We start from the raw sequence: 23,731 nt of genomic DNA, 5'->3' as shown, positions 1-23,731 counted from the left end.
CCGCAGTTACCACTTACGCGGCCCACGCGCCACAGCGTCTGGAATAAGCGCCCTTGGCGGAAACAGCCTGGCGTGCAGCGCGGAACCCAGCTGCCCTGAGTCAGGGGCGGAGGCTGCGCTTGCGGGTCCTGGGCTCCAGGGCAGCAGGCCTCGCCCCCTCCTCCCCGTTGCCTCCCGCCCACCCCGCCGATCGCCCCGGCCCCGCCCCCGCCTGCGGCTGCCGCGAAAACCCGGCGGCTACAGCGTGCGCCGAGGCGGGCCGCACTGGGCATGCTCAGCGCCGGCCGGCTCCGCGGCTGGAGGTGGGAAGCGCCGCACTCGGGTCGCCCGAGGCGCAGTCCGCATCGCTGCGAGGCGCCGGAGAAGAAGGAGGAGGAGGAGAAGACTCCCCGGACCCGCGCTGCCGGGCGTCGGGCGCAGAGCGCGGCGCGGCGGCCGCTCTCGGGCTGGCCATGGCGAGGGGGGCACGGCGACCACCTGAGTGGCGCAGCGGTGTCAGGTGAGGTCGCTGGGGCGCGGGTGGGAGGGAACCGGCCCCCGACCGGAGGCCGAGCGGAGCCGCGGAACTTTCGGGCGCTTGGGCTGGGAAAGCCGCAGCCGAGGCTGGGCGCTGGGAGGCTCCGGCTGGTCTGGGCAGCGGGCTCCGGGGGACGCAGGATGCTCAGGTCCGGGTGGGCGGGGGACGCGTGTAACCTCCGAGGCGGGATGGGAGCTCCACTGTGCGCTGCCCGGCAGCCTCCCGGGTCTCCTGGGAAAAGAGGACGCCGACCTAGGGGCCTTCTGTGGGCTCTGGATCACTCGGGTCACCGTGCCTCAGTTTCCCTAGGACTGGGCGGAAGGTGTTCTGGCTTTGGCCCCCAGGATTGTGAGCGCGGGCTGTGCGTCGGGAACCGGGAGGGCACCGCGTCCTGATGCTGCAGGAGTGTGGGAAGCAGTGGGTGCTGAGAGCCGCCGCCTCGCGACTGGAGCTCTCAGTTTGTCGCATTTGACACCGTAGCAAGTTGACATCGAATTACTCCAGGGCCTGGGATGAGGAATTGTGTCCCGTTGACTTCGATAACAAAGTCATTGAAGAACCAATTTATTTTAATATCGGGCATTGGCCTGTCTGCCTTTAAAAAAATCTTGAGCTTGCAAATTGAATGATAGATAAAGCAGACTAGCAAAAAAAAAAAAAATGTTTGCTGCTCCATTATCTCCACGCTGTAAAAACAATTATGTTTCGATTGTGGTTGTTTTTAAAGGCACTTGTTAAAAGTTTGGTTACTATATACCCGCCTTTATGTTGCCTTATTTTAGCTTTATATTAAAAACTTGGAAACTTAGCAGTGCAGAAGTGCAGTGTTTTTTGAAGTTTTCTCACTTTTGTTTCTAGATGAAACACATTTTTTTTTCCAGTTGCTACTATGCTGAACATAGTAAAATGTTCAGGATGAAATGCAGGGTGGGAAAAGATTTCTTTTCAGGAGAAACTTAGGTATAGTTCTGCAGATACTCTAATACTACTTCTGAAAATGCTGTTTCTACTCTTGTTTCTAACTAAACCCACCACTGTTAGGATTATTGGCTCTAAAACGGGAAAGGTATGCAATCCTTGTTCTAGTGAGAACTAGTTTACCTCTCATGGAAGTTCAGTTCTCAAGCCTATTCCCTAAGTACTACTTAATGGGTTCAGTTGTTTTATTTATTAAGCTTATTACAAACCTTGTTCACTTTGTGGGTGCCGATGCCCTTTCCAGAGTTGTCCAAGCTGGCCTCACGTATGTAATCCTCCTGCCTAGCCCTCCCAGCATGCTGGGATTACAGGTGTGTCTTTGTTCACATTTTTAATCGACCCTGATAGACTTTAGAAATGCATGGATGTGTCCCTGGTTGATAATAGCTTGAAATGACTCCAAATCTGATTCCAGATCCTCAATGAGTTCCCCAGATTGGCTCTGTGCTGTACTTATACATAATCTCGATTTAATAGCAAGAAAACCTTGGAGTGCCCATACAAAAACAAATAATAGCAACAACATGATCACTATTTTTACATACTAGATCTTCATTTCTCCATTTTAGCCAGATGGTTTGGTTGGTGATGCTCATTGCTCATACATGTATTTCTAAAAACATTTTTAGAAGAATCTAGCATTTTGAGAAACCCAACACACACATTGAATAATAGTTCTTTCTTTTTGTATAAAGCTGCATCCAGTTTAAAATCTGCAGTGAAAAACAGCATAGAGGCATGGCTCACCTGTACAGCAAGTCTCATGCTCTTAGCTGGTAGAGTCTCCCTTACCCTGGGATCTTTCTGATCTGTAGGAAACAGCTGGGCCTCTGTTTACCCTTTGTGAATGTGGAGTTTAATACAGATCCGTAGCACTCCTTCTGGATATAAAATTCCTAAGTATTTTCTCAGGGCTAGGAAAAGTCATTGAAATGGAACCAAAGGCTTATTTACACATTGCCCTTGACTTTTAAAACTCCACAGTGCCTTAACCTAAAACAAAACCAGGTTGAAGAAGAGTTTTATTATTGCTAATAAAGAGGAAAAAAAAGTAGATTTGTACTCAAGTTATAACACAGGTGATAATCTTTTTTACATACATCTCCTGGTTTCTTTAGCTCAACTGCTAGACAAATGCGTTTTAGTTTTATTCTGTGTTTGGATTTCTGTGCTATCTAGTGTTAGCGACATTATGCATTCATAGCAAATCATTGATTTTAAAAATAGATATTTCTCCATTTATGTGGCCGCATTTTATTTAACTGCTTCTTTGGATTGAGGCTTACGTTTAAATACTTGAGACTATTTAAATTGTTTCATTTGAGATTTCAATAATTTTTATGCAAGAACTTGTGGCTATTGAAACACCAAATAAATATTGTAGCCAAGTTTCTTTGAAGTCCCAGCCAGCCAGTTGAATTTGTTAGACAAGTGTTTTGTTTTTAAATTCAGAAATCATGCAGATAATATCACACATAACTTGGCATCTAACCCAGCCCTTGGGGTGCAACTTGTCTTTCTGTCTAAACCCAAGAGGACACTTAAAACCTTGGCAGTATTTTGTAATCCAAGTAATACCTCCCTGAAATAGTTAAAAGATTAAGGGGTTTGGTTGATTGTAATAATACCCAGTTGAGAGCTGTCAAAAGTAGCTGATAAGTTATACTCCAAACAGAAGTCCTATGAATTTATTGCTCTTGTCTGCCTCCTCCTGAGGTCTTTATGCATTAATTTATTTCCCTACAGACATGAAGCCTCTGCCTGCAAAAATGAGTAAGACATCGTGACTCACTAGTCAAAATGATACATGCTTGAGGACAAATAAATTACAATACAAATAATTGCTGCAGTCCGTGTATGCACATGGGCCTGAGCAGGCATAGGAATGAGGCCCTTGGGTTGGAGGAGGAGAGAGCCTCATAGCTGGGGGGACCCTTCTATGAGGTGTTAAGGATTGCCTGAGGAAGCAGTCTTTCTTCAGAAGCAGTCTTTAGAAGCAGTCTTCTGAAGAGATAAGTGGATCTCTAGGCAGAAGGAACACCATCATGGTAAACAAAAAATGCCCTTCCAAGATATCCACTTTGAGACCTTGCAGATATAATTAAGGACCTTGAGTTTGGGGGATTATTCTCGGCCACCCAGGGACACTTAGTGGAATTGCAATGGTCCTTACAAGTAAAGGAGGGAAGCAGAAGTCAGTGTTAGAGTGATGCCACATGGGAAAGGTTCGCCTGGCCATTGGTGGCTTTGAAGATGAAAAGGAGCCACAAACGATGGGGGGATCCTCTAGAAGCTGATAAAGGCAAGGAAACAGATTCTTTCCTTGTTGATTCCTGCATCTTTAAGTCCCATGTTGAACTTCTAAGCTGCAGAACTACAAGATAATAAATTTTGTGGCTTTCAGTCACTAAATCTGTGGCAATCTGTTATAGAAGCCATAGAAAGTGAACATACCATATATAAAAAAAGGTGGGAGGGTGGACTAATGGGCAGGGACAGGATGAGGGGAGTGAAGTGGTCCTGTTATTGTGATGAACTCAATGTTGTGCAAAGCAGTTTGGCTCTCATCTCGTTAGAGATAAACAATTGGTAACCAGATAAGGGTTTTTGATAGCAGTATGAAGTGGACAACTGCTGCCAGATTTATTTTCCTTAAAAGGGCAATGTATAGTGAAGCCCTTAGTTTCACAGGGCAATTTGACAAAAGGAGTCTAACCAGAGATCTGAAACCAAGATGTTTTAATTCGAGTCTCTGAACTGATTTGAAATGACATATGTATGTGTATGTGAAACCAATAGTTTAAGAAGACTTATACCATTCATTATAGGAGGATCTATAAATTAAAGCAGGACTGAGTCACATTTCAACTACAAATGGCCCTCCATTTAAGATGGTTCAACTTGGGATCTTTTGATTTTAGGATGGGTAATCAGGACATGACCCCATTATGAATTGAGTATCGTCCATACCTTGTTTCTGCTCATTGTCCTCTTAGCAACAGTCTTCTGTTCGTTCAGTCATCTGCATGGCATGCCCACATGAGCAGGGAGCTGTGCATGCTCAAATTTAACATAATTGACTTAAAACTGAGGAGATTTCACATGGGCTAACTCTGACTAGTGGGTAATTGCTGCTTGCAATGTAATGGACTTACAGTGGCTCAGCCGGGAAACTGCCACTGTCAATTAGCAGTATTGGCCAGGGCTCCATGTTTGGTAGGGGATGGGTGACAGCTGTAAGTACTAGATCACCTAACTTTGAGGTGTAAGTACTGCGTAAGGAATCCAGTCATGCTTCTCACATGTATTTAGTCTCTGCTGTGGACAGTCTCAATATCTGCCTGTAAAAACATACAGTCTGGCTGAGGTGATGTCTGTGTGTGTCTAGAAAATCTAAACTAAATAAATCTGCTTTCATGTTCCAAGGCTGACTCTAAATTGAAACTGAGCTATGCAAGTGAAAAACTTAGGAAAAGAAAAGCAAATTTTTCAGACAGTGTGGTAAAGGAAGCCCTAGGCTAGCTATATCTGGTACTGGAAACAACAGTAAGAATTGACTAAAACTTATCTTAATGAAACTAAAACTGCATTTATCTAGACTGTGTAGCTTCCATTCACATAACTTCATTAAGATTTTCACCCAAATGTCATTATACAATGATGCAATAATTCTTGTTTTCCATTGTGGTACACTGTCTCAATATAATCCTGTGAGTCTAAAAAATCAGAGAGATTCTACAAAGGATAATGACATTTATTTGGGAATAGCAGAGGACAGCAGTAGAAATACACATCATAGTCAACTATGGGCATATTCAACAAAATCGAGGCTAGGGGAAGTTTTTAAAGGCAGAAATGAGGATTCTGTCATATTTTGAAAAAACTAATCCTTGATCACAGTAATTACTAACTAAAGTGATAACAGTCTGAGTTTGAACAGAGTTGATGGGCAGATGTCCTGGTAGTAGTGGAAGTGCTTTGTATAATAAAGTTATGGTGGCCTTTGTGTGCATTTGAAGTTCTGGCAGCGTCTTTTCTGATAGTTCCCATCAGGCCATCATGCATAACAACTTTCTTCGTAACTTCCTGGCTTTACCTATTTGTTTTTTTGTTCAGATTGACAAAAGTGACTGCATTTATCCTGACAGCTTTTTTTTTTTTTTTTTTTTTTTTTTTGGTACGGGGGATTGAACTTGGGTCCTTGCGCTTGCAAGGCAGGCAGCAGAACCACTGAGCTAAATCCCCAGCCCATACCCTGGTTTATAACTCTTCTTTTCCTTGATCTTTGGGTACTGTACTCTGAGGTACCTCTGTACTTTTTTGTTTTCCCCTTTCTCTGAGGATTTGTCTTCTCTTTCCCCAGAGTTCTAATGTTGGTTTTCTCATCACTGTTTCTTTCGGGTGATTTGTTTTCCCATGACTGCAGTGGTCACCTATATACTGTCTCCAAGTCTCAAACTTCTCTCAAGTCCATATTCTGTCTGTTCATTAATTCATTGATTCATTGAACAAGTGTGTTGACAACTGGAGATCTTACAGTCTAATGGAGGGATAGAGAATCAAAAAGGACAATTATTGCAAAAATACGAAGTTAGGGATACAGTTGGTGAGAAAGGAATGTCTGGGGCTGCCAGGGTATCCGGGGGGCTTCTAGCCAAAGCTTCAAAGCTGAGTAGGGGCTTCTTTGCCAGATGTGCAAAGTAAGGACAGGAGCATGGGAAGCCACAGAGTCGGCTTCGGGACCCACTAGGAGTCAGCCAGGGTCCATGTGCAGTGGGGCAAAGCTGCAGAGAGAACGTTAAAGGGGGGGTGGCTGGAAGTCAGAGCATGAAGGATCACGTATGCCCAGCTAATGACTTCAGTTTTATGCTGTTGACAAAATGAAAATGTGGAATGGGTTTTAAATCAGGTCTTGATGAGTCAGTGGCCTTTAGGAACAATGTGGAGTGTAGATTGGAGGCAGGAAAAATTAGACGTAGGTCAAGGAGGAAAAAGTCTTATTAGGGTGGTTGCCAGTTAGAGATAATGGGACCAGAAGAAAACCAGGGATGTGGTAGGCAGGTGTTTAGGGATGATGTGGTGACTTAACTAATGGTCAACTTGACGCCCAGCTGAACTGAGTCAGCGTGGTTCTAAGCGTGGAAGAGCCATCTGAGAATTGTTGCCAGTGGCATAAAAGGAGAGCTGCAGGGGACGACCATATGCTGTTGATTTTCCTGGAGAAGCTTGCTGCAGCTGGTTTTTCTGATATGAATTTGGCTGTTCTCATCCTCAGAGGAACATGAGTCCTCACTGTCGCTGGGAATGGCTGCTATTCTCGCCAGGGGAGCAGTCACTTCCTGGCTCCAGTGCAGATCCCTCAGCCTGGTGGCGCAGATCCTTCACCCCACTGGTTCAGACTTTCTGGCTTCCACCACTGGCCTTTGGGCCTTCTCAGTGCACATCCTTGAAACAGACTTGCTTGAGACATTGCCACGGGCTCTAGGCCTTTAGATGGACTTGTGGGGTACACTGCTGTGGGGTCCAGGCCCTCGGCTGGATTCTTCAGATCTCTAGCACGTAGACAGAACTCTTGCACTCCTCCTGCATTTGACTTTTTGGGTGAATATTATAAAATAATTCTTTAATTATGTGTCTTGTATTAAATCTGTTCCTTTGCAAACCCTGACTGTAACAGATGAGAATCACTAGGACTTGGCCATTGATTTGTACATCTGGGCAGGGAAGGAAAGGAGGCACTTTAAACAACTTCTTTTTAATTAATTGCGTTATCTGTGTCAGGTGCTGTAGAAGTGCAGAAGCACATCCAGCCTGAGGGATTGTGGGCTTAGAACAGCACCTAGGAGCTCTGCTACCCAAGAGCAGACTGCGGCTCCGGAGACTAGGTTCCACTGCATGCAGGATTAAACCATGGCGGGTCAGCAAAACCCCTCCCCAGAACCATGAGCTGGAGAAGTTGGAACCTTACCATAGCAGGACACAGACTTTGCAAGAGAGACGTAAAAGAAAGGAATTAATTCCCCATAGTTCCCCAGCTTCTGGACAGAAGCATTTGGGCCTAGCCCATGAGAAACTGGTGTGGGATGGACTTCTCCAATTCTGGGTTGAAAGGGTAACTTTACTTAAGGGATAGGCTGAAATTGAGTCTTTGTAATCAATGGGAAAGAGGAAAATTTCCTAAACAGATATTTAAATATAATCCTAGCCCATTCCTTCTGTTGAGGACTTGAGTTTCTCTTGGTGGGAGGAAGAACATAAAAGGAAAGGTCTGTTCATTGAGGAAATAAAGGGGTAGGAGCAGAATGTTCCAGAATTGTCTGCTGATGGGGCCCACCCAGTGTACTGAAGCCCTCAAGCTAGGGCTAATTCAGATCATTTTCTTGGGTTCATTAAAGCAGTACATCTCCCAGAGATGATCGGATGCATCTTTTCCCATACCTTTCTTTGCCTCCTTGAAATTGGTGAGGGGTCTCTGTTTGTGGCAATAAGGATCATCTCAAGGAGAATAGCTAATGCTTTACTTCCCCAAAGGCCAGGTTCCCTGCAAGGGAGAAGGTAGTTATACAGGGACTATGGGGAAAGATGCAAAACCCATTTTACCTGGACCTTAGCAGCAGAAAGTATTGGAGTAAAGACGGGTAGTGTTTGGCTCCTGCCTTTACCCAGGGCTTCCTTTTATTTCTTCATAGCCTAGGATGGCCCTGGGTAGCTGAAACATCTAATAATCTTTGCACTTTATTGTTTGTCAGCTGCTGTTGTTATTAATCTCATGTTATAAATTGCTGCTTCCCTGGTACACAAAGGCTCTGGGCTGTGTTGACCTGCTACCAGCCAGACCTGACCTTCTACATTTGTCCTCTCCTTGCCCATCTTTCTGCCAGCAGTCGAAAGTTGGAGAGAATTTTTCTAATTCTTCTTCTTCAAGGTTTGGACAACCCTAGATGTCTTTGTCTCTGAGCACAGCTCTCCTTAGACTTCCCAGAGGGATTGTATTACTCTCCAATTCAAAACACTTTTTGAGGAACTTGAAATTCATTTCAAGAGAACGTGAGTATAACCAATCCCTTGCCTCTCCAGTGCCCGGCATTTCTCCTGCACAGGGTTACCTAGGCCCTAGAAAGGATTTCAGGTTCCCTCTGGCCTTTGTAGGGCATCTCGTTACTACTTTCTGGTTATGAAGGCCTCCCCTTCTTTCCCCAAGGTATCAGTTCTTGCTTCCAAAGTAGTGGATCATCTGTCCCACAGTACGTTTTATCATTTCTTCTAAGAAGCCAGAGGCCTCCTCTTATTAAATAGAATTCCTGGAGCAATGGCCCGATATCCCAGAGTTCTCCAGATGGGCCACAACAGATGGTGGTGCATGAGCTTTGTGGAAACAGTGTGACAAAGGTTTTTGCTAATTGCCATGAGTGTTTATTTTTACCCTTACTTGTCTGAACTAAAATTACTCCTTCTGGGAAAACTGTTCAGTTTCCTTTATTTGACCTCTAGGTCTTTGCCAACACCGGGAACATCCTATGACCTTTCCAGCTTGTCCTTCTCTGAATTTCTGTATACCTAGTTTAACGTGCATTTATTGCTTTGGATGCAGGTGGTACCAAGATTTTTGAGCACTCTAGGGTAAAGACTTGTTCTTAAACTTTTCCTAATACCCACAGCCATTAGCACTAAATTGATAATAGTGGCCTCTTAACTACATTGAATTGAGTTTAATTGATAGACTGGGTCCTTATTGTTTTTATCATCTATGTGAAGCTGACTGCACAGCTGAGAAATCATTGAGAACACCTGGAGAGTGTGCTCAACCTAACAGAGAGAAAAGCTGAGAGAAAAAGCAAGTTTCCTCTTTCATAAATTCCGTATGGAAACCAGTAGATCCCTGTTTTCAACTATGATCTGGTAGTTTGTTTAATTATAATGATTTTCCGTATTGTTACATTGAAAAACGTGTAGCTGGTGGAAAATGGATCTTAAGATATCCACTAAAGTCAGGGAGTAGATTATTCAGATCCAACCAAATTCAGCAAAGTGTTGTTGTTCTTCTGTACAAAATTTTAGAATAATAATTGGTTGGGCATGATAGCTTACACATATTTGGCAGTTAGTTTGCCTGAGCTGGTACATTTAGTGACCACTGTACACAGGTTACCAGAGCCCCAGACTGCAAGTGAGAAGATGTGGGCTTTGCCTGAGCTTCCAGGCATGGGTGGGAGTGTAGCCCAGCTTCTTACAGGGTCAAGTGGGCAGAATTGCCAGGCCCACCCCTGCCTTAGTGTGGTGAGGCTCCAGGGGGCTACAATGTCTGAATGGAAGAGTGTTTTGTAAACCATAAAAGCAAAGATACTCTAAAGGAAGTAATTGCCCAGCTCTTAATAAGTAAATCATGCACAGTTTGAATTCCAAGATCTGTTATGATCTATTTTTCACTGAGACCCAGGTCTTAGTGAAAGTCATTGAAACCGTTTGTGGGACTCAGGAATGTTGGTTATGCAGTTCCACTTTGTGATAATGAGGTGGTAAATGAGGAAGGAGGAAAAGCTATTTACCCTCTCCAGTTATTGAGTGCATTTTTTCAAATAGATGAAATTTTATTCTAATGAAAGAAGAAACCTTAGCTGATCCAATTCTTTTGCTGTGAATCTGAATGGCTTTAATCAAAGCAACCAAAGACGCAGGAAGCAAGGGATGCTTCAGCATTTTGACATATAAATGAAGAATGTATATTTTGGGCAGGAAATATAGCCCCCCATAAACTTTGCTCATGTTTCTGCCCCCTCCACCTCCTCATCCATGTTACCTTGGCCTCTGCTCTCAGAGCCTTTTGGGCTACATCAGCCTCCTCTTCGCTTTCACCACAAGGCAGGGAAGCATTTCTGAAAACTGACTCTTAAGAAATTTTGGTGTATAGTTTAGTTTTGTAATAAAGAATAGATATACTTACCTAAAATGTGTAAGAAATGGGTAGCACTTGCAGGAAACTCAAGGTAAGTGTAGATGACCAGTAAGTTAGTAACAGGTCAGATTTAGAAGACATAGAAGTACTGTAGAATAAGTTAACTCAGCAGGTGTTCTAGCCCTTGCTGGAGTGAAGTATGCGTTTTAGACACTGGGACTGCAGAAGTGGACAGCAGCAGCATACCTCTCAGCCCCCAGGGTCTTATGTCTAATGGAGCAGACACAACACATGAATACCTAGTAGTTAATTCGTGAAGACAAAGGCAAGGCAAGGGAGGGTAGTGATAGGGGCAGACACTGGCTTACGTAAGGTGACCAGGGAGGGCCTTTCTGATAAGGTGGCATTTGAGCAGAGGCCTGGGAGGCTAAACGGAAGTGCTGGGTTAAGCCTTCCAAGGATACCAGACCTCGATCAGGCAGGAGTAGTCACTGCAAAGGTTCGGCATCCCTGGCACATCCAGGAGTAGCACAGCCCAGTGCAGCTGGGAGAGAGTAAGTGAGGGGTGGCAAGGCTGGAAGTGCAAACCATGAGTCTGCCAGGGGCTTCTCTCAGGTCACAGCAAGGCCTTCCCTGGCTTGTACTCGGTTGAGGAACTGGTAGGAAAAAATCTTCATTTTAAGAACTTAAGAGTTTTAGTGTTTTAAATTGTCCCTGAGGCATTACCCATACGGATTGTTACTAATCATTTAAAAAGTAATAATAGAGGTGACAGATGCCTGGTGTCACCAAATATTTAAGAGCCAACTGTATTTTTTGTTATGTAAAATATCATTATTGAAAAAAATATATCCTCTTGAATGAAGAAAGAAAATGTGTGTGTATATGTGCATGCATATATACATATACATAAAATATGTGGTGTGATAAAAATTCAGTGAATGTTTAAATTTTTAAAAAATGTATCACAATAAAAGACATTACTGTTAATCCCCCTCACTTCAAACATACTTATCCCATCATTCTTGCTACTTTCTGAAGCAGTTCTGGAAGCCCTCTTTCATTAATGTCTTGACTGTCATGGCTGTCTCAGTGTCCTAAATCAATCAAAACCATTTAGCTTTCATGATCATTTTGACTTTGAAGAAGATCCAGATCTAGTGAACAGGGTGGATGAGTACATCCCATATGTTTTTATGAGCCTTCTTTTTTGCTGGATAGCATTCAGTAGCAGTGTTTGCTGTATTTTTTATCATACTGTGTAAAGACACAAAAGAAGACTTCCAAAAATCCTTCAGAAAATGACAAGTATGATGGGATAAGTGTGTTTGAAGTGGTGGAATATTTTAAGGGGAATTAATGGTAATATTTTTTTTATTTAAAAATAACTATTATCAAACACACATACAGAAATTAAAACCATTCAAAGAAGAACAATGCAAGGGAAGAAAACTACAATAATATTCAAATACAGTAGAACTCAACCAAAACAAAACTGAAAAGCACTTAAACACTTTTCCATATACCTTAAAAAAATATCTCAAGTACCAGCAAGACACCAGAGGATTTGGTTTGTTTCAGAAAGATCCCCAAAACCAACACTGAACAAATAGTGGTCTGAAAAAAAAACTCCAGTTAGCTAGCATACTCCACATAAGCCAAACTTCTCCCTAATTTAAATTTCGATACAGTCATATGACATGTGATGGAAACACAATCCAAGAAATATGTTATTAGGCCATTTCATCCGTATGTATCCTTTATTACACTTTCAGTTTCTCACACTAGAGAAACTATTCAGTATTTACACATATGTGTCCTATTTATTTCACTTAAGAGAATGGCCTCAATATGCATCCATTTAGCTATAAATGTCTCTAGTTTCTGGTTCTTTATGGCTGAGTAGTTTTCCATTTTATAAAAAAAACCATATCTTCTTTATCCAGTCTCCAGGTGATGGGTACTTGGGTTGTTTCCAAGCTTTAGCTATTACAAACTGTGCCACTATAAACATGGGTGCACATATATTGCAGTGGTATGATTCTTTTAATTCTTTTGGGAAGATACCCAGCAGGGGGATAGCTGGGTCGAATGGGACCTCTAAGCCTAGTTCTTTGAGGTATCTCCATACAGATTTCCACAGTGGCTGCACCAGTCTGCACTCCCACCAACAATGGAGAAGGGTTCCTTTCTCCCCACACCCCCGCCAGCATGTTATTGGATGATATCTTTATAACAGCCATTCTTTCTGGGTTGAGGTGGAACCTCAGTATTATTTTTATCTGCATCTCTCAAATAACAAATGATGTTGAACATTTTTTCATGTATTTATTTGCTGCTTTTACTTCTTTGTCTGAGAAATGTCTATTCATTTCACATGCCTGTTTTTGAATTGGGTCTTTGAATTTGGGGGTCTGATTTTTTTCAGTTCTTTATATATTCTAGATAGTAGACCTTTGTCTAAGGTACGGTTGCTGAAAATTTTTTCCCACATTGTAGGTTGTTCCTTAGCTCTGCTGGTGGTTTCTCTTGCAGTGCAGAAGCTTTTTAATAAGATGAGACCCCATGTTGATTGATCCCATGTTGATGATCCCCCAATCATCATCTTGATTCTTTGTGCAAGTTCCAGGGCCACTGAGGTTTTGTTCATAAAGTCTTTTCCTATCCCAATATCATTGAGAGTTCTACCTAACTTATCTTCTAGCAAATTTAGTGTTTCTTTCTTGATATTTAAATCTTTAATCCTCTTCAATCTTAGTTTAGTGCATGGTGATAGGTATGGGTCTAGTTTTAATCTTTGGCAGGTTGAAATCCAGTTTTTCCAACACCATTTATTAAATAGGCTATCTTTCCTCCAATGAGGATGGGTGCCTCCTTTGTCAAAGATGAGGTGGCTGAGCATAGCTGTACTTGTTTCTGCATCTTCTAATCTATTCCACTGATCCTCAGGTCTGTTTCTTTGCCGGTACCATGCTGTTTTTATCACAGTAGCTTTGTAGCATAGTTTCAAGTTGGGTATTGTGATACCCCCCAGCCATGTCTCTGTTGCCTAAAAGTTCTTTTGCTATTCTGGGTCTCGTCTGCTTCCAAATGAATTTTTGGATTGTTTTCTCTAGTTCTGTGAAATATATTGTTGGAATTTCAATCGGCATTGCATTAAACCTATGTGATAGTTTTGGAAGTATGGCCATTTTCACTATATTGGTTCTTCCTATCCAGGAACAAGGGATGTCTTTCCATTTTCTTATATCCTGCTCAATCTCCTTTTTCAGAGTGCTATAGTTTTCAGTGTAGAGGTCTTTTGCTTGCTTTGTTAGACTGACTCCTAGATATTTCACTTTTTTGGAAGCTATTATAAAAGGAATTTTTTCCCTAATTTCTCTCTCAGTGAATCTATTATTTGTATATAAAAAGGCTATTGTTTTTTGAGTGTTGACCTTATATCCAGCTACTCTACTGAATCTGTCAGTTAAGTCTAGAAGTCTTTTGGCAGAGTATTTTGGGTCTTCTATGTAAAGTATATCATCAGCAAATAATGACAGTTTAACTTCTCCCTTTCCTATTTTTATTCCTTTTTTTTCTTTCTCTTTTCTAACTGTTGTGGCTAATGTTTCAAGAAAAATATTAAACAGGAGTGGTGATAGTGGGCATCCTTGTCTTGTTCCTGATTTTAGAGTGAAACTTTTCAGTTTTTGACCATTTAGTGTAATGTTGGCTGTTGGTTTTTCATATATAGCCTTAATCACATTGAGATAAAGACCTTCTATTCCAATTTTCTGTAGGGTTTTTATCATGAATGGGTGTTGGATTTTGTCAAATGCCTTTTCTGCATCTATTGAGATGATCATGTGGTTTTTTTGTCCTTAGCTCTGTTAATATAGTGTATTACGTTTATTGATTTTCGAATGTTGAACCATCCTTGCATCCCTGGGATAAATCTCACTTGGTCAGGGTGTATGATCTTCTTGATGACCCTTTGTATTCTGTTTGCCAGTATCTTGTTTAGGATTTTTGCATCAATATTCATTAGAGAGATTGGCCAATAGTTCTCTTTTTGGGTTGTGTCTTTTCCTGGTTTTGGAATCAAAGTTACACTTGCTTCCAGGAATGAATTTGGAAGCTTTGCTTTCCTTTCAATTTCCTTGATGAGTTAAAAGAGTAATGGTGATAGTTCTTCTTTAAATGTCTTGTAGAATTCAGCAGTGAAGCCATCAGGTCCTGGGCTTTTCTTTGTTGATAAATTTTTTATTATATTTTCAATTTCACTCATTGTAATCGGGGTGTTTAGAATTTCTGGATCTTCATTTAACTTTGCTAATTCATATGTATCTAGGAATCTGTCCCATTTCTTCTGTGTTTTTGATTTTATTAGAATACAGGTTCTCGAAGTAGGTATTGATGGTCCTCTGGATTTCTGCTGGATCTGTTGTGACTTCACCTTTTTCATTCTTGATTGTATAGATTTGAGCCTTTTCTTTCCTTTTTTTTGATAAGGTTGGCTAAAGGTTTATTGATTTTATTTATTCTTTCAAAAACCCAGCTCTTTGATTCATTGATTTTTTGTATTGTTCTCTTAGTCTCCATTACATCAATTTCTGATCTTTATAATTTCCTCTCTTGTATGAGCTTTGGGTTTGTCATGCTTTTCTTTTTCTAGGAGCTTGAGGTTCTGCATTAGGTTATTTATTTGAGTTCTCTCTGTTTTCCTAATATGGGCATTCACTGCTATGAATTTCCCCTGTAGAACTGCTTTCATTGTGTCCCATAGATTCCTGTATGTTGTACTGGCATTATCGTTTACTTGTAGAAACTGTCTAATTTCTTCTTTAATTTCCTCTGTGACCCATTGGTTGTTCAAGAGGGTGTTATTTAATTTCCATGTGTTTGTGGGAGTTGTGCAGTTTCTTATGCTATTGCTTTCCAATTTTATTGCACTATGGTGTGATAATATAGAGTGGGTAACGTCAGTTCTTTTACATTTACTTAGACGTGGCCTATGAGATAGCATGTGTTCTATTTTGGAGAGTGACCCATGTGCAGCTGAAAAGAATGTGTATTCTGATTTTTTGGTTTGGAACACTCTGTAAACATCTATTAAGTCCATTTGTTCAATATTTTGGTTCAGTTCTAGAATTTCGTTGTAAATTTATTGTCCAGATGACCTGTCTAATTGTGATAATGGGGTATTGAGATCCCACACTACAATTGTATTAGAGCTTATTTGGTTTCCCATCTCCATTAATATTTGTTTTGTATAGTTGGGGGCATTCGTGTTTGGTCCATCCATATATATTTAGGATTGTCATTTCTTCCTCTTGGCCTGTTCCCTTCACAAGGATGTAGTGAACATCTTTGTCTCTATTAATTAGTTCTGGTTTGAAATCTACTTTGTCTGCAAATAAGATTGCCACCCCTGCTTTTTTCTGGGTTCCTGTCACGTGGAGAACTGTTTTCCATCCTTTTACTTTCAGTCTCTGTATTTCTTTTTGAGTTAGGTGTGTTTCTTGTATACAGCATATTGTTGGATTTTGCTTCTTAATCCATTCTGCCAGTCTATTTCTTTTGATTGGTGAATTGAGACCATTAACATTGATAGTTATAATTGATAGATATTGACTCATCCTCGTCATGATGTTTTACTATTGTTGGCTCTTTTATTTCTTGCCCCCCCCCCCCTTTCCCTTTAGTTTCTTACCTTGCCTGGTGGCTTCCCTCTGTTTGGCCTCATGGAGTTGTGACCTTCATTGTCTTTTTCTGGGATATTGCTTAGGATTGTTTGGAGTGCTGGTTTGGTGTTCATGAAATTTCTCAGGTGTTCTTTGTCGTGAAAGTATCTAATTTCCCCATCAATTTTGAAAGATAGTTTTGCAGGATACAACAGTCTAGGTTGGAAGTTATTTTCTTTTAGAGCTTGAAATACTTGACTCCAGGCTCTCCTTGATTTGAGGGTTTGTGTTGAAAACTCTGCCGTGATTCTGATGGGCTTCCCTTTGTAGGTGATTTGTTTCTTTTCTCTAACTGCCTGTAGAATTTTGTTCTTCTGTTGGGTTTCTGGGATCTTGACTATTATATGTCTAGGTGTAGATTTTTTTTTGATCATGGCTAGTTGGAGTTCTATATGCCTCACTTATCTGTATGTCCAATTCTCTACCTCTGTCTGGGAAGTTTTCTACTATTCTATGAAGAGTTTTTTTATGTCAATTTTACTTTCTCCTGCTTTTTCGTGGACTCCTATCAGTTTTATGTTATTCTTCTTTGCATCATCTAGCAGCTGCTGAATTGATTTCTCATAGTCCCTTAGTATTTTTAAAAAATCTCTCTTTTCATGGTCACTGACTACAATCCTGTCTTCTATATCTGATATTCTATCTTCACATTCCCTTAATCTGCTATGCATGCTTTCAGTGGAGTTTTTAATCTCCTGAGTATCTGTTTGAATCTGTTTCATGGATTCCATTTCTTTCTTATGTTGGGCGATCATGGTTTCCATTTCTTTCTTATGCTGGGCATTCATGGCTTCCAGCATATTTCTGAGCTCATCTGATTTTTTTATCTGTTTCTGTTCTAGAGCCTCTAATTATGTCTTTCAGTCTGCTCACCATCTCTGTGGTTATCTGGAAGATTATTTCTGCTTTCAATTTTTCTAGAGCCTCATTCATCTGTTTTGTTACTTTGTGTGCTATCAGTTCAGGGTGTCTAGGTTGTTGATTATCAGACTTTTCTGCCTCGTTTTCCCCAGAAATTGCCTTTTGTGGGGTGGAAGTCTGATTTTGTGACTTGCTTAAATGTCCTCTCATTTATGTTTTTGGTACTGTCAGTTATAAGTCAATGAGTCTCAGTAAGCCAGTCACAGAACCGTGAGATTCAGGCAGATTTCTGGCTGCAGGTCCCAAATTGAGCTCCCTGTCCTCCTGCAGGGTTGAACTCTGCAAGATTCTGTTACAGGTTCCAGCTGTCTTGCCCCTGAAAATAGCCCAGGTTCAAATGGGAGGTGAGGGTCCCTCCAACTTACCAAGTACGGTGGTCCCGGGGCAAGCTAGACGGAGTAGGACACAGCCACCCGCGTCTGACCGCAAGGCCAAACTGGCTGCCGGTCGGCCTGCCCAGGGGGCAGGGTCGGTAATATAAATTTTACTGTAATAATTTTTTTAAATTTGAACATTCACCTTTTTGATCACACCTCATAAATACACATACATATACATACATGTACACATATACAGACACATATACACATATATAGCAGACAGGTTATCATGTGGGTTCTGGTATCCAAGAGGTTTCCATCATTGAAGTCACAAGTGGATGGATGATTACAGTACTTTGCCTTGGTCATAGTTACTCCAAGGAGATTTTTTTATCTGCAGAGAAACAGCTTTCCTGCTTTTCCCCTCTCCTCTCCCCTCCTCACCATTTCTTTCTTCCCCATTCCCAGTCTTGGCCCTGATTGTCATGGTCAGAGTGGCCAGTTTGAGAAGGACCTGGCAGCTCAGAGTGATCAGCTGACTCACAGTGGTCACTTGCCAGGAAATTACAAAAGTGAAGAAAGGAGCCAATATTCACAACTTACCCCTTGGGTGTACTGTAATGTTACCTTGCTGGCTGCAAAACCTGTAACATGTTCTTAGTACTGACTGGGGCTTGGAACACGGGATATGGCTGTGTTAGAAGTTACCCTGTGTTTGACTGGGTCCTGTTCTAGCCTTCAGGCTCATAATGAGTTCAGTAGCTTTATAATGACTGTCTCAATGCACAATAATCAACCACTCTTTGTAAGGTTGTTCAGGAAAGTGGCTTCCCAGTACCAGGCCAGTGAGGTACATTTGACCAGTTCAGAAGCTGTACACAAAGACTCATTCACAATCCAGGCTTTTGAAATTTACAAAGTATCCAGAATCAGCAAGAAAATATAAACACACCATTACTTTAGGCCCTGCCTTCTACTTAGGAACGTGTGTTAAGAATATTGCTCCATGATTTGGAGATAATGTGCTCTGCAGGCTGCACAGAGACATGAGTGTGCCTCCATCCAGGAGAGTGCTGCTCAGCCTGGACCTATGGGCTGGCAGGTAGGAATCAGCGCCTCAATAAAACACCTCCCTGATCTGTGGGATCCTCTGACCAATTGTCCAGGCCCTGAGAAGTTCTAACTCATAATGCATCCAACTTTTCAGACAGCCATCCGCTCCTGTATGGCTTCCTTGCGAATAGAGGAGCATAAACACCAAACACATCAAGAAAATGAACTCGCAATCAAATTCAAAACAAGCATTGAAAGTTGACAGAAGTAGCACTGTACATTAGTCAGTAACATTAAAAGTTATTGGGACCAGAATGAAAATTTGAATCTTCCTGTGCACACATTACAAATGAGTAAAGATTATGTTTTAAAAAGACAAGATTTTTTTTTTTTTTGGCAGGGGGAAAATCTTAGAATATTATCCTGATGGTAGAGAGAGCCAGAGAAAGACAACAGCTAGAGCTACTTCTAAACCAGCTGCAGGTTGCATATAGAATCTGGTAAAGAATGACATCAGAGATTAGAGAAAAATACTGTGATAGCATCCTAGCCAACACCCTTCTTTAAAAAAAAATCTGCAAAAAAAAAAAAAAAGTCTGCATGATAATTTTTTTCGGGGGTTGGCTTGGGGGCAAGAAGGCACTATAGACCAGTACAGTATCCTGTTTATATTCAGTTCCCAGGTTTAGTTTATTTCCTATCAGATATATGAGGAAATGTGAAATGTCTCTCTGCTCAGTTAAAGATTTACATTATTTGGGCCCCAAACTATTTTAGCCCATTTGTTTAGAATGAAAATTTGAGGAAGTTAAAGATGTACTAAAATGTCAATAAGCTCTCTTAAATGCATTGGTAAGCTCTTGCGAAAGATATATGTAGAATTGTAATGGCCGTCATCCATGTGTCAGCTGTTGAAACAGTTACCTTTCTAGAGATGTTAACATAATCCCAGGCTCCAATCTAGGCATGAGCAGTTGCAAGCATTTTATTCTAGTTCTAAGCCACTAGATTGCATGACCCTGGGCAACTGTTTACCCTTTCTGGGCTTCCCTTTCTCATTTGATGCAAAGAAAAGCCTTTAGGAGAAGAAATCCAAGTTTTTGGCAGTCTGATGTTCTAGTTCTACAAAAAAGTATGTGTGATAGACCTGTTTTATCTTGTCTAATAATTATATTTACAGAAGAAACCTTTAACAGAATATTTTCCCTTCCTCTTTTACAAGGTTTTGTGATTTTTTTTCTCTTTAAAATACTGAAAATAGCCAGGCATGGTGGTGCACGCCTGTAGTCCCAGCACTTGGGAGGCTGAGGCAGGAGGATTGCTACAAATTCAAGACCACCATGGGCTAAAAGTAAGTTCAAGGCCAGCCTAAACTGCATAGCAAGACCCTGTCTCAAAAAGCCAAGAAAAATAAAAACTGAAGTAACAGATCTCTTGACTACCTCCCTTCTGATGATCAAGCTTACCTGACATTTGTATTTAGTAGTATAGCAGCAGTATCTCACTTGCTTATTAGAGTGATTTTTTTAAAATAATTGAATGACCGGGCAACTTAAACATTACATTTCTAAGAGCTTTATTTTGTGTCATTTTTTACTTTTAATCAGAACATATATCATGTAGAAAAAAGTGATAAAAAGTGAGATTAAAGTTCTTACTGATTAAAAAAGTGATGTAAAACAAATTAATTTTTGAAAAGTATATACCTTTTGTGTGTCAAAAAAATCAACAAAGCATAAAACTCTGTAAAGATGTTAACATTACTGTTGTTGGTAGAGTAATAATGAGACTTTATGTAGTATCTCAATTGTTTAGTTTAAACAGCTCATCTGGTGGTCATTCACAGCAGTACAGGAACACAGGGTCTGTATTTTATTCTCCCCAGTAAGTAGCTGGAAATTATCATCTTACTGCACAGTTAGTAAGTACATGATATGCTCACAATGCCATGAGATTTCTCCCCGGTCCCCTTCTCTTCCTAGCAGCCAACTACTCAATGAGATAGGCCCTAATCCATCTTATGCCAGCTGCCCTGTGCCTTTATTTTGTAATAACTTGTACATTTGAGTGTCGAGACTGCTGCCTGTCATTATAACACCCTCCATCAGGCAGGTATTCAGAGAGAGGAGGCAGAAGCTGGGGGAAGTGAAGGGACTGGGCCCCAGCTACCATGGACTACGCTTTTAAACATGGCTTCATCCACATAGTGCTGCCCAAGGGACTGCTAGTTGAAGTTCTTAATGCACATATTCATGTGGATTCCACTGACTGTGCCAGCCATTGGATTTAGGCAGATGAGATGTCCCTATGAGAGCTGACAGTGTAATTGTAGACAGCGCTGCTTAGGAGGTCTGGTATGACTTTAATGTACTATAAAATAGTCATTAATCCTGTAAGTTCTCATTCTTGTATCTCCTTTATATTTGTTCATGTCTTTCTTTGTCCTTTGTCTTTCTTTACTAGTTCAGGCTCCTGCTCTTTCTTTCCTTCTGGGATAGCAGTCTCCCAGCTACTTCTGCATAACCAGCCATGCTGTGAGCGGTTCAGACTGATCTTTCTAAGCACAGAACAAGCCACATCACCACCCACGTGCCCAGCCTGTGAACACGCCACTTCCTTTGTGGTACACGCCATTCCCATGTGTATCTGGACCCACCCATTTCCCCCTGTTCTTCCAATGCCACCCAGTGATGACTAATTACACACATCCCCAGTTGCCAGGTTCTCTCTAATTTCTTTGAATATACTGTTCCTTTTTAAAACTGGCTTCTCTGTCCTTGTCCATTTGGCATCTCCTTTGTATTCAAACTGGAGTACCACTTCTAGAAAATTCTCGTGGCTTTTCTAAGCTGTTTGGGTCACCTCTCCAGTGGATCCTTGAAACCACCCCATAGGGCAGTGGTCACGCTGTCCTGTAATTCTTGACTTATACTTCCTTCCCCTCCTACTAGATTTTTGGATGACAAGGATATAGACTGTCTCTTCTCTGTACTTTTCAGCCTGGTAATGTGCCTGGCACAGAGTCCTGTGCATGGACTGGGATTGAATTAAACCCCTCTGTGTGCTTCTAAAAAGTAGCAGTGCCTTTTCGTGCTTTTGTGAGATAGTCCCATTTGTCGTCTGAGTGGGATATCACCTCTGTGTGATGGGAGGCTTTAGGACCCTCAGTTCATAAATGGAAGAGAACATGTTGAAGAAAGGACAAGATGAATCTCTTCCTGTAGCATGACTGGACATTGAGATAAGGTTCAGTTGACTTATCACTTAAATGACTACATTAGGGGGTTAGTAGTTGAAATTCCACAAATTTCTTGGCCTTTGACTTTGAATTTCCACAGCCTATATCCAGAGATCACCTTAGCTACCTCAAAACTCAGTATTTTGTTGACCTTGAAATAGATATTAAGATGGAATGGCCAGTGAAAATTTAGGGTTATAATTTTATAATTGTTAAAGTAGCTCATTTTAAGATTCTAGTTTTTAAAGACTTATGTGGATATTTTTAATTATTTAAAATACATAGAAAGTTGCAGAACTAGAACTACAGCAGCTTCAGTAGCATGTGATTTAGTGAGCATTTTATTGCCTCTCCCTGGTTCTTGTGAAGATTGGTTTCTTTCTTCCTTCAGGAGTGGAAGCCTCTCAGGGTTATGTCTTCACCCAAGAGGTAGCTTTTTTGCTGCGCCATCATTCATGTGAAATGAAAGTAGTAATGCCACTCAGTAGATGCTGTGACAAAACGCAGTTGTGTAACTGTACAAATTATTCATCATACTGGGTGGGAAAATCCCAGCATTAACCCTGCCAAGAAAATACAATAATGTATATTCACTTAATTCAAAACACTCTTGAACAAGAGGCCCTCTTTCTCCCAGCTCCAGAAATACATGGACAAGAATCTTGTGGACCCTAGGTAGAGAAGCAAAAAGAATACTCAACAAAGCATTTCATTAAACATTTTTAGATAAAATACAAGTGCTGGGAAATAGGGACAAAGTCAAAGTAAAGAATGAACATTTGATGTTTGTTAAATATTTTCTCTTTTGTCCTATTTATAGAAAAAAAGCATTCTATGAAATTTCCCAGAGGCCATGAGCAAACACTTGAAGCTTAACAATTTGTCCATTGTAGCTTTTGTTAAACCCTGGTTTTGAAATCTGTGGTCTTTGTTTTTGTATTTCGAAGGACTGAATTTTAATCTACTGGACTACAGTACTTAAGGTTTACTCTTCAGTGGCTGAATCGTCTTTCATAGTGTTAGAGTGTTATTAACTGAAGTTATCATGATGTTGTCCACTGTAAAACTGTGGTCTGAGTAGTTTAAAAAAAAAAGTACCTCTGTAGAAAATTTCCTGGACATCCAGAGTCACAAGCTATGTGATGTTCTTTAGGCAACACATTGTAATTTACTGTTAAACAATTGCCATTAGATTCTACAGCAGTGTGGCTTCATACAGCAAGTATATAAAGGTTGTTATGGGTACCTTGCATTAAGGAAATCTTGCAGAAATCTCTCTTAGAGTTTCTGGCATCCAGGAACTCTCCTTGTAATTGAAAAATGTTTCTTCAACACAAGTGCAAGATCATATGCCAGAGAGGACCGGCAGAAGTCGGTGCGTAAGGCAGGTGCCCTAGAGGGGACAGGGAGACGGCATCTTCTGTAAGCCCCGGGATCTGTAGCGGGGGGAAGATAGAAGGGGGACCGGAATGCTCGTTAGGTATTTAACAGACATCTTCTCCAGGTCTCCCTCAGGCTGTCCAGTGACCCTTCACCTGCCCACTCCCACAGCACCAGAGAACGTGGAATTCTCCCTCTCAGCTAGACTGTGAGTGGGCACGGCCTAAGATTTGTTGAACGTTGTACCATTTCTTATCCTCTAAGTCCCTGGCAGTGTGCCCAACATACAACAAATGCATTTTGTTTTGTTTTTAAATCAGAACCAAAAGAGCATATATGATATAGTGAATTCTTACTAAAACTATTAGTCTATGGGTGTTAATCAGCTCAGTGTAAAAACTCTTTGATGCAAGCAACTTATAAATCACACTGTGTTTTCTGCCCCTTAATAACTTCAAGATGGAACAGGATGCATGTAGGAATGGGGAGAGAAGGGGAACCAGTTTGCTAACTAAAATTCCCACGTTAAAATGCGAGTCTGTCTCTGTATCTTTGAAGGACTCCGAGGAGCTAGTTGCCGCTTAAGAGTGGTCCCTGTGTTTTAGCCAGAGCACCTGTTATTATTAAAACATCATAGCTCAGCAGTATCCCCTTCTTTTTATTCTTGCAACCTCAAACAATAGGTTTGAAAGTAGAACAAGTAGC

At 41.2% G+C, this 23,731-nt stretch overlaps 1 protein-coding gene and 1 long non-coding RNA gene across 2 annotated transcripts in view; one reads left to right on the top strand and one right to left on the bottom strand.

Annotated features, from left to right (window-relative positions):
• The first annotated feature begins 256 nt into the window (after window positions 1-256).
• The window catches only part of Mfap3l (microfibril associated protein 3 like), a 46,933-nt gene continuing 23,458 nt past the window's right edge, over window positions 257-23,731 (top strand). Inside the window, exon 1 of the mRNA XM_004852929.4 lies at window positions 257-499. The gene's annotated coding sequence lies outside the window, so the exon portion shown is untranslated. The remainder of the gene's footprint in view (window positions 500-23,731) is intronic.
• Window positions 5,254-23,731, bottom strand: part of LOC110350780 (uncharacterized) — a 91,609-nt gene continuing 73,131 nt past the window's right edge. The window contains exon 3 of the long non-coding RNA XR_002397639.2: window positions 5,254-23,082. This is a non-coding gene — a long non-coding RNA (uncharacterized LOC110350780). The remainder of the gene's footprint in view (window positions 23,083-23,731) is intronic.

Source organism: Heterocephalus glaber, unplaced genomic scaffold (assembly GCF_053883595.1).
Source record: "Heterocephalus glaber isolate CG9 unplaced genomic scaffold, H.glaber_assembly_v1.0 deba00001461, whole genome shotgun sequence".
Classification (NCBI taxonomy): Eukaryota; Metazoa; Chordata; class Mammalia; order Rodentia; family Bathyergidae; genus Heterocephalus; species Heterocephalus glaber.
Note: the sequence above shows the minus strand (reverse complement) of the source record. Positions and strands in the feature narration are given on the sequence as shown.